Source organism: Echinops telfairi, unplaced genomic scaffold (genome assembly GCF_000313985.2).
Source record: "Echinops telfairi isolate 266 unplaced genomic scaffold, ASM31398v2 ScPeMD7_23;HRSCAF=83, whole genome shotgun sequence".
Classification (NCBI taxonomy): Eukaryota; Metazoa; Chordata; class Mammalia; order Afrosoricida; family Tenrecidae; genus Echinops; species Echinops telfairi.
Window position 1 is genome coordinate 229,346 of NW_022103920.1, and position 8,805 is coordinate 238,150.

The 8,805-nt window shown below is 51.3% G+C and overlaps 2 non-coding genes across 2 annotated transcripts; one reads left to right on the forward strand and one right to left on the reverse strand.

The window, feature by feature from the left end:
• The first annotated feature begins 2,834 nt into the window (after window positions 1–2,834).
• TRNAC-GCA lies at window positions 2,835–2,906 on the forward strand. Its single transcript has one exon. It is a non-coding gene; the product is annotated as a tRNA-Cys (tRNA).
• A 4,584-nt stretch (window positions 2,907–7,490) lies between these two features.
• Window positions 7,491–7,562, reverse strand: TRNAC-GCA. Its single transcript has one exon. It is a non-coding gene; the product is annotated as a tRNA-Cys (tRNA).
• Between the last annotated feature and the right edge of the window lie 1,243 nt (window positions 7,563–8,805).

Consider the following 8,805-nt stretch of genomic DNA (forward strand, 5'->3'; position numbering starts at 1 on the left):
TGCTGAAGTTGAGGAGGACCAGAATGAAGTACTTGCTGATAAAGATCAAGAAGTACAGCTTTCAACTCGATGTAAAGAAGACCAAAATTCTCACAACTGGCCCAACAGATCTCATCACCATCAATGGACACAAATTGAAGTCGTCAACAAGTTGTCTTGCTAGGATCCACAATGAATGCCCATGGAAGTAGCAGCCGAGGAAACAAAAGACTAGTTGTACTAGGTAAATCTGCTGCACAAGACCCCTTTAAAGCCTTGAAACGTAAGAATTTTACTTTGAGGACTAGCCCCTGACTCGGGCTATGGTATTGTCAATTGTCTCATATGCATGTGAAAATGGACATCGAATAAAGGAGAATTGATAGTGAAAGTACCATGGACTGCTAAACGGACAAAAGAACGTGTCTTGGAAGAAACACAGCGAGAGCACTCCTTAAAGAGTAGGATAGTGAGACCTTACCCACTTGGGTCATTTGGCCAGTAGAGACCGGTCCCTGGGGAAGGACATCACACGCGCTACCGTGGGGGGAGGAAAAGGAGGCAGTCCCTCAAGGAGATGGATGGACACTGTTGCTGCAACAACGGGCTCGAGTACAGGAACAACGTGGGGACGCCTCAGGACCAGGCGGTCCTGCGCTCCGCTGTGCAGAAGGTCACTGTGGGTCGGAACGACTCTGTGGCACCTGACAAGACACAACTCTGCCCTCCCATGAAGAATGCCTGTTACATAAGCACCAGGTAACGAGGCAGGACGTGACATCAGGAGTGGGTGCTGCTCACACAGACCTAAAATACGAGGGCGCTGTGAAACTGGGAAGAGCTGGAGGCTACAAGTTAAAGTCTAAATTGCATTGGAGAGCCTGTCAGAGGCAGTATGGACGAAGACAACGCTGGTGAGGGCCAAGAGAGAGGAGAGCCGGGACACAGGAGACAGCACAGGTGGGGAGAAGCACTGGCAGAGCAATGTGGCAGAAGCAGCAGAGGGTGGAGCAGACAAATCGGGGCTTCCCACAGAGAGAGCGCTGAGTGCATTTGGCTAGGAGGCTGAGGCACCCCCAGGCATTGGACTGGCGAGCCACACTCGCCAACCCAAGGAGGACGAGAGTTGGGCCTCTTGGGGAAGAGGTTCACTGACAGAAAGGGCTGCTTTGGGCACTTACCAGTGTAGCTGACAAGCTCTGTGACACTTGCCCATTCAGGGCAGAGGCTGGGCTGGCCTAAGAAAAGTGAGTGGGTGAGGAGCCAAGAGGAACCAGGGAACAAAGGGTGGAATGATGCCCTCTGGGATGTCAAAGGTGGAACCCCGACATCTTGGATTTCCATCACGTGTCTGGTCTCAAAGGGCTTGGCCATTGTCTCCTAGGTTTCAAAGAGGCAGGGCCTCACCCACTTGGATCTAGAGTATGGGCTTCCACTCAGGAGTGCCAGGCATGGTGCCAGGTGGGCTGCCCAGATCTGAGGGATGGGGCAGACTGTCGGCCTGCCAGGGCCAATGGGACAGGTTCACCACTCCGTTGCACTAGGAGGAAGGGGCACCTTAACCAGGAGGAGACTTGCTACCGGGGATCTGGAGGGAGGAACCGAAGTCCACGTTGAGGGACTACCATCAGGGGTCCAGAGAGCCTAGCCAATACCCCAAGTCTGGAGACAGGGCCCCTGCCTAGGGTTGAAGAGAAGAGAGAATTATTTTCAAGTTGAGACCTACTGTCCATTGTCCTGCTGGCTTCGGACTTGTTCAGAGCTCACGCTTCCTTCTTTCCTTTTAGTTGACCATATTAGACATAGAAACGTGTGCCTTGTAGCCACAGGAAGAGAAGCAGACCTTGAAAGAGGGAGGTCAAGAATGGAAGGATGGGGTGCAGTGGGCCTTCTGTGCCCGACAGCCCTGGCGGGAGTACCTCTGAGGTGGCCTCAAGGGGGACCGGAGCCAAGATGCTGACATCCAGGACCATCAGGCCGGCAGATGTTGAAAGCAGTTAGGGACCCCCTTCAGAGGAGACAAACAGAGAAAACCTACTACAGGCACGGGTCTCGTCTCAGTCTTTCTAACCTTCAAAACTGTGAAGGAATCCACTTCTCCCTCCGCAGCCCCCAGTTTATGGCGTATCTGCTACAGCAGCACAGTACAGCTAAGACGGCCCTACCCCCTGGTACCTGTCACCTTCACTTTGTTTAGACTCAGGGTCTTTGAAGAGGTCATCGGCTCCATAAACCTGAGGTCACCAGTGGGGTGGGTCCACCCCCATCTGCCCCGTCCTTATAGAAGAAGAGAGCAGACACACAGAGACAGGCAGAGAGGGGCCTCTGACCATGTGACGCTCTAGCCGCCAGCCAAGCAACCCCAGGCCATGCCTGGCTCCCAGCAGCCTGGAGCAGGGCACGGGGCAGAATTCCCAGCAGTGACAACACGGCTGCCACACTGCCCTGGGGCCCTCAGCCTCCAGAATTGTGGGAAAATACATTTCTGTCCCCGTGCTGGTGCACTTTGTTATGGCGACACAGGAAGTACATGCCAGCCAGTTTTGGCATCAATCAAAGAGAGAAAAGCGCAGGTCTGGGATCCAGGTGGGCCTGTGGGCGCGGTTTTGAAGACATTGGCTACTTTGGGCCCAAACCATAAAGGCAGCAGCCGATGGGTTGTGTCGTGCAGGCAGCTTCTTTGTGGTCCTCTCAACTAATGGTGCCGGTGGCCATGGGCCCTGGAAGGCCATAGAGGCGAGAGAAGGGGTCTAGTCCTGGGTCAGCCAATCCCAAAGGAGAGCATCAGTTAATAGTGCAGAGCTGAGAGCTACCTCACAAGTGAAAGATCCTAATTATGTTATATTAGCATGCCAGGGGGTATAGCTCAGGGGTAGAGCATTTGACTGCAGATCAAGAGGTCCCTGGTTCAAATCCAGGTGCCCCCTTTTTTATGTGCCACATTGAGAGAAAGCTCTACCACCTACTCCCTACCTGGGCCCCCAGCAAAGGGTTAGCAGTCCCCTGTGCTTAGGGTTTGAAAGAACTGGTTATTACCCACTTTAAATTCTAACCTCCCTACCAACCTTTTGCTCTTTGTTGAAGAAAAACTCACATAGTGGAGCAATAACATCCTCAACCACTGATGGGAGACACAGAGGAACGGATGGAAGAGCTAACCCTCCAGAGTGCGCCCTGTGGTATGATGAGAGTTGACTTCTGCCTACAACCTCGCCCCCACTCCAGGCACATGTCAGGCTTCTCCCCTGGCCTTTGGTATGAGATTTGACGTTTGACTAAAACCTTACCCACCCACTAGGCACATGTGTGACTTCTCCTGGAGGAACCTCTGGCATGTGGTGGTTTGATTTTAGACCATAGTCCGGCTCATCCCCTCCAAATCTTGAGGATTTGAATTCCTTCAAGGCTTTGTGTGTTTCCACAGTTTTTCACCCTTTGGATTCAGTTGGGTTCAATTTCTCCTGCTCGGTTCCTTCTCCAGGGCTGGCTGACTGTCTGTGAGCTGAAGGATGCTCCCACCCAGGCATTATCACTACAGCAGCCCGGATCAGAACCCTGTCACTTGGCTCTTTCTGATGCCTGGGGCTGGGCCCCCTGGACGTGATGCTCTGCACAGAAGCCTGGGAGAATCTGTAGCAGGCACTGGCTGAGGAACGGCTGACAGGAGAGAGCTAGGAGGCAGGATGAACAGGGGAGATTTCTGACTTGTTTTCCTGAGGGGAGAAAGTTTTCCATCAGAGCAGTCCTGAATAGGGCTGCCTGAGAGTGCTCGTCGCTCTTATGGAGCCCCTGGTGGCACACGCGTTCAGTTAAGCACTAGCTACATGGATGGCAATGTGGTGATAATTTCTTCTGGAAGAATTAAGGCCAGACTGGTCCCAAGGACTTGGAGATTAAAGATGCCCCAAATATCTAACGTCCTGGATGCAATTCTGCTCCATTCCCCTGGGCCCTGGGTTCTGCAATTTGCTGCAACACCTTCCCAGGGAAACCCAAGAAACTTAGAGGAGTACCAACCCCCACAACCAAATGGGTCCAAGGAGCGGCTGTGTCATTTGGGGTAAAATTAAAGAGACGTCAGACAAGATACATCATGCAAATTCTCACCTCCCAGACAGCCATGATCTCTCTCTGCATAGAGAGAGAGAGAGAATATATTTCCAACCAAGGCTTATATACATTCAGAGGGCGTGTACGTCCCCCTAATTACAGTGACCACATGTGTAACAGGAAGGGGTTGTACAATAGGCGTAAGCACGACAGGAAGGGGACAGGCTAGGGGTGTACACGCAGTTGGAAGGGGAGGCACTGGGGCACACATGTGACAGGAAGGGAGGTACTGGGGCACACATGTGACAGAAAGGGGTGGCACTGGGGCACACATGTGACAGGAAGGGGAGGCACTGGGGCACACATGTGACAGGAAGGCACACACGTAATAAGGTGGGCAGAGTCAAGATGGCAGCCTAACCTTGGTCATCCCTGAGTTGGCTTGACCTTAGTGTCAGCTTTTCCTTAAGGGGAACAATCCATGATCCTTATCAGAAGGGAGTGGGCTCTACTTCGGGTGGGACAGACACTAGGGTCTGATTGTTCTAGAAGGCTGATACCTTTCAGGCAGATAACCTTTAAGCAGTTGACCTCCAAGGGTATAGTCAGTGACCATGTGTTAGCAAACAGCACCTTAGGTTTATATATTATGTGGGGGGGGGCAGCCTGGGGAAATCACGTCTCTGTTTCCCACAGGCTCACATGGTGATGGGTGTTGTTCAGTCCCATAGCTGAGGGTCAGGCAGAGGTAGGGTCCAGAAACGGAAACCACAAATATCCCAAAGCCATGGTTTAAGTCTTGCCCCTTCTGCTAAAGCTCTCTCGGGAAATAGAGGGCTGGCTTTCCAGGGGATGTGGGGAAGACTGCACAGTGGTACTAGTGTATATACCCTCAGCCAAGAAAAACTAAAGATATAGCATCTTAAGTTGCACCCTCTACCAAGATAGTCTTGAAGGTGCCCCAAGGAAACAAAGGGTATGGCTTGGTTCACATCCTCTACTAAAGTCCGGTTTTAATCCCACCCAAATCCTGTCTATTAGTAGAGAACACCCTTCAAATGAGATTATAGCCACCTGCACGGAGCCCAGAAGTATAAGATATCACCTAAGGAGTTATAGCTAGAAAGGCCAAATTAATGGGTCACATCTCAGGTGGTTCTGAAGACCAGACTGGGGAACTGCTTCTGAGATTGATTCTGCACACTCATCAGCACGGGGTAGGCTCCACTGCACAGCAACTGGCAGCTCATTGTCTCACGTGTAATCGACAAGATCTTGTTGTTGTTACGTGCCGTGGAGTCAGTCCTGACCCACAGCCACCCGACGCGCAGCAGAAGGAAGCACCATCCAGCCCGCGGTCCAACTACAGCCATGGTGTCACTCCGCCTCCCGGAGGGCTTCTCCAGACCCGTCCTTCTCCAGGGACTGGTCTCTCCTGACATGTCCACGGCATGTGAGAGGAAGCCTCCCCATTCTTGCCTTTAAGGAGCACTCTGGCTGTATTATTCCAAGACCGACAGGTTTGTCCTAGTAGCAGGCCTTGGAGCACTCAGTACTTGCGAGCCCACAGTTCAAATGCATTGATTTTTCTTCGGTCTTCCTTATTCAGTGTCCAACTTTCACATCTATCTGAGGCCGTGGAGACTATCATGGCTTGGGTCAGGCGCACCTTAGTCCTCAAAGGAGCATCCTTGCTTTTCAGTGCTCTAAAGAGGTCTGTGCAGCAGATGGACCCAAAGCAGCTCATCTTTCGGTCTCTGACTGCTGCTTCCAAGAGCACTGACAACAACTATTTTTTCTCCATTTATCACAAGGTTACTTATTGGTCTGGTTGTAAGCATTTGGGTCTTCCTTACGTTGAGTTGTGATCCATACTGAAGGTTGCAATCCTTGATCTTCTTCAGCAAGTGCTTCAAGTCCTCCTCCCTTTCAGCAGGTAAGGTTGTGTCATCTGCATATTATAAGTTGTTACTAGTTCATATGTTCCAGCTTTACACATTACAGTTTCTACTTCAGTGCAGAAGTAGCCCTGGTGGCAGGGTGGTTAAAGTGTTTTGAAGTCACACACCACTCACTCTGCAGGAGAAAGATGTGCCAATATGTTTCCATAGAGATTTGTACCCTTGGAAACTCTATGGGGCAGTTCTGTGGTTGTTATTTTTATTACTCTACTAAGTGACTTTCTCCACAAAGGGCAAAAGGTTGGTATGGAGGTTAAAATTTAAAATTGGTAATAACTTCGGATGGGATTAGCATCCAAAAATAAGGGGAAGAAAAAGGGAGAGGCAGTATTATTTTTCACCAAATATGTGTGTGTCATTGACTGAGTAATCACACCTGGGGAATATCTTCAGTGGATAGAGTTGGAGCATCCCCCCTCCACATAGCGAGTTGGGGTCACAAACATACACAGCAAGAAGGCGCTGTGGATGACACCTCTCTCGCCTCTGCTCCTGAGAGTGAAGGTGACTAATAGAGGAAGATTCGGGAGTCGATGAACTGGAAAGAACCACAGGCGTCCCTTATTAACCATCTACAACTGTGGGATCTGGACTCGATCCCTCAGAGAGAGAATGACCCTGCATGAAGCAAGGGCCTCTGAAATGAAGGTGTGCAGGGCTTTCCTGGACACTCTGAACTGTACCCACAAGTGGCCGGGCGGCCAAGCAGGAGCAGGCCATCACTGGACTACAATTGGATGCAGTCGGAGGACCAGCAATTCCCAGGATTCCTGCTTGTGGGAAATGCGGAAGGGGCATGGCATGCAAATGAGGAGTAACTAGGCTCTCCCTTGGGGGCCTCCTCCCTGAAGGCTCTCGGGACCCTGAGTCACCGCGACTGGCTGTCAGGTCCTGGCAGGTAGGAAGCAGAAACGGATTTTAAACAAGAGTTTTGAACATGTTCCTCCCAGGCCACTCATGGCTCATGCAAAGTCACAGGAACAAACCTAATTTGTAAATGTATGCAAACAGAAAAGGCTACCTGGAAAAGGAAAAAAATTCAGGTCAAAGACTTGCTAGAAACACAGTCTCTTAGAAAATACAGCCAGCATGAACACTACATAACAACTACATCTCTTGACTACAACTGTACCCGACTGGCCAGCCTGGACTGCGCACACAAATGCTCCCCGCAGTCCTGGCTCCTGAGAGGGCTCGCTGTGCCTCTTCAAGCCTCCCAGTCCACGGCTTTCACTGCCCTTTTCCTGCTCTGGTCAGTGCTCCAAGTCACCCAAACCTTCACCATTTGGGGCTGGCCTGGTCTCTTTGGCAGCCATGAACTAACCACCATTGGTTTGCCTTCCTGATGTGAACTCCGCTCTGCTCTGCCTGAAGCCACAGCCAGGCCATTGTCACCGCCCATGAGATAGAGGCTCCATAGGAGAGTCATTTCGGCCCTGAGGGCCACTTAGGATAAGGGAAAGAGCACACATTTGTGAGGAATCTAAAATGTGACTTGGCAGGGGGCGCCCGGATTTGAACCGGGGACCTCTTGATCTGCAGTCAAATGCTCTACCCCTGAGCTACACCCCCTATGGTATAAGTGATCCTAACTAGACCTTTATAACTGTGTCGCCCAGTGATGATCCCTAGCCTCACATGCCCAGATTCCCTCCACACCCCCAGGCCCGGCCTCTCCTCCGTGACTCACTACCTGAGTCTTCCTGCTTCCCCAAGAGTGCGCATCACATAGGCCTGCCTGCCAGCAGCTCCCTGTCAGAGGGCGGCTTCCTTCCTCCTTCACTTCCCAACCCTGCAGGAGGGTGCCAGCCACACGGCTCACTGTGATTGGTAATTCAGAATGACCAGAGCCCCTCCCCTGTCCTCCAACCAGGACACTGAAACCCAGAGAGGTCAGTGGCCTTGCCTGTCTTCCCCTTTGAGTCACGGCTTAATTTGGAACAAGAACTGTCCAGGCCCCTGTTCTCACACTTCTCTCCAAGCCGGGTTCAATCTGTCACGCTCTGGGATTGTCAGGGTTCCCTGCTTCCTCTTCCCCTCCCACACTTCGGTTGCCTTGGGACCATACCCAAGGTCACAGGACTGTCCTGAGGTGGCGGCTTGGGGACAAGGGGAATAGAGCCTTCTAACTCAGAAAGTTGCGCCAGTAGACAAGGTAGAGTTACTAAGACAGGCCCTTGAACAGGTGCCAGGGCCCTCTCCTTCATAGCCCAGCGCCTCTTCCTTAGTCCATTTTGTAAAATGGCTCAACTCTCTTCCTTTTATTTTTTAAAACAGCTTGCCACAGATCCCTGGGTGGTCTGCGCCCACCTGGTGGTACTGCAGAAGACATACCTGGTCACCTAGCAACCAAATTCACTGCCATCAGCCCATTCTGACTCATAGCAACCCTACAGTACAGAGAAGAACTGTCCCTGGGGGTCTGAGACTGTCTGGAAACTCAACCGCTGAAAACTTGTATCAGGACCAGGCAGAGTTTCGATCCCTTGTGTAAGAGTTCCCTAAGAGTTGGTAGCCAACTTGATGGCAGCTAACAAGAACACCAATAGCTCTGAGTATCCCCATTTGATAGATGAAGAAAGAGACTCAGAGGGCTTAAGTAACTTTTATTGAATCATCCAACAGATAGGTTAGGGGATTGTTAGTTTATGTGGCAATTTGGTTAGGGTTATGCCAAACCCACTGCCATCAATTCCAACTCACAGTGACCCTATCGGGCAGTGACCCTATAGAACTGCTCCTGTGGGTTTCTGAAACTCCTTACAGGAGCAAACAACCTCATTTTTCTCCCACAGAGGAAGAGGGGTGTTTGAAC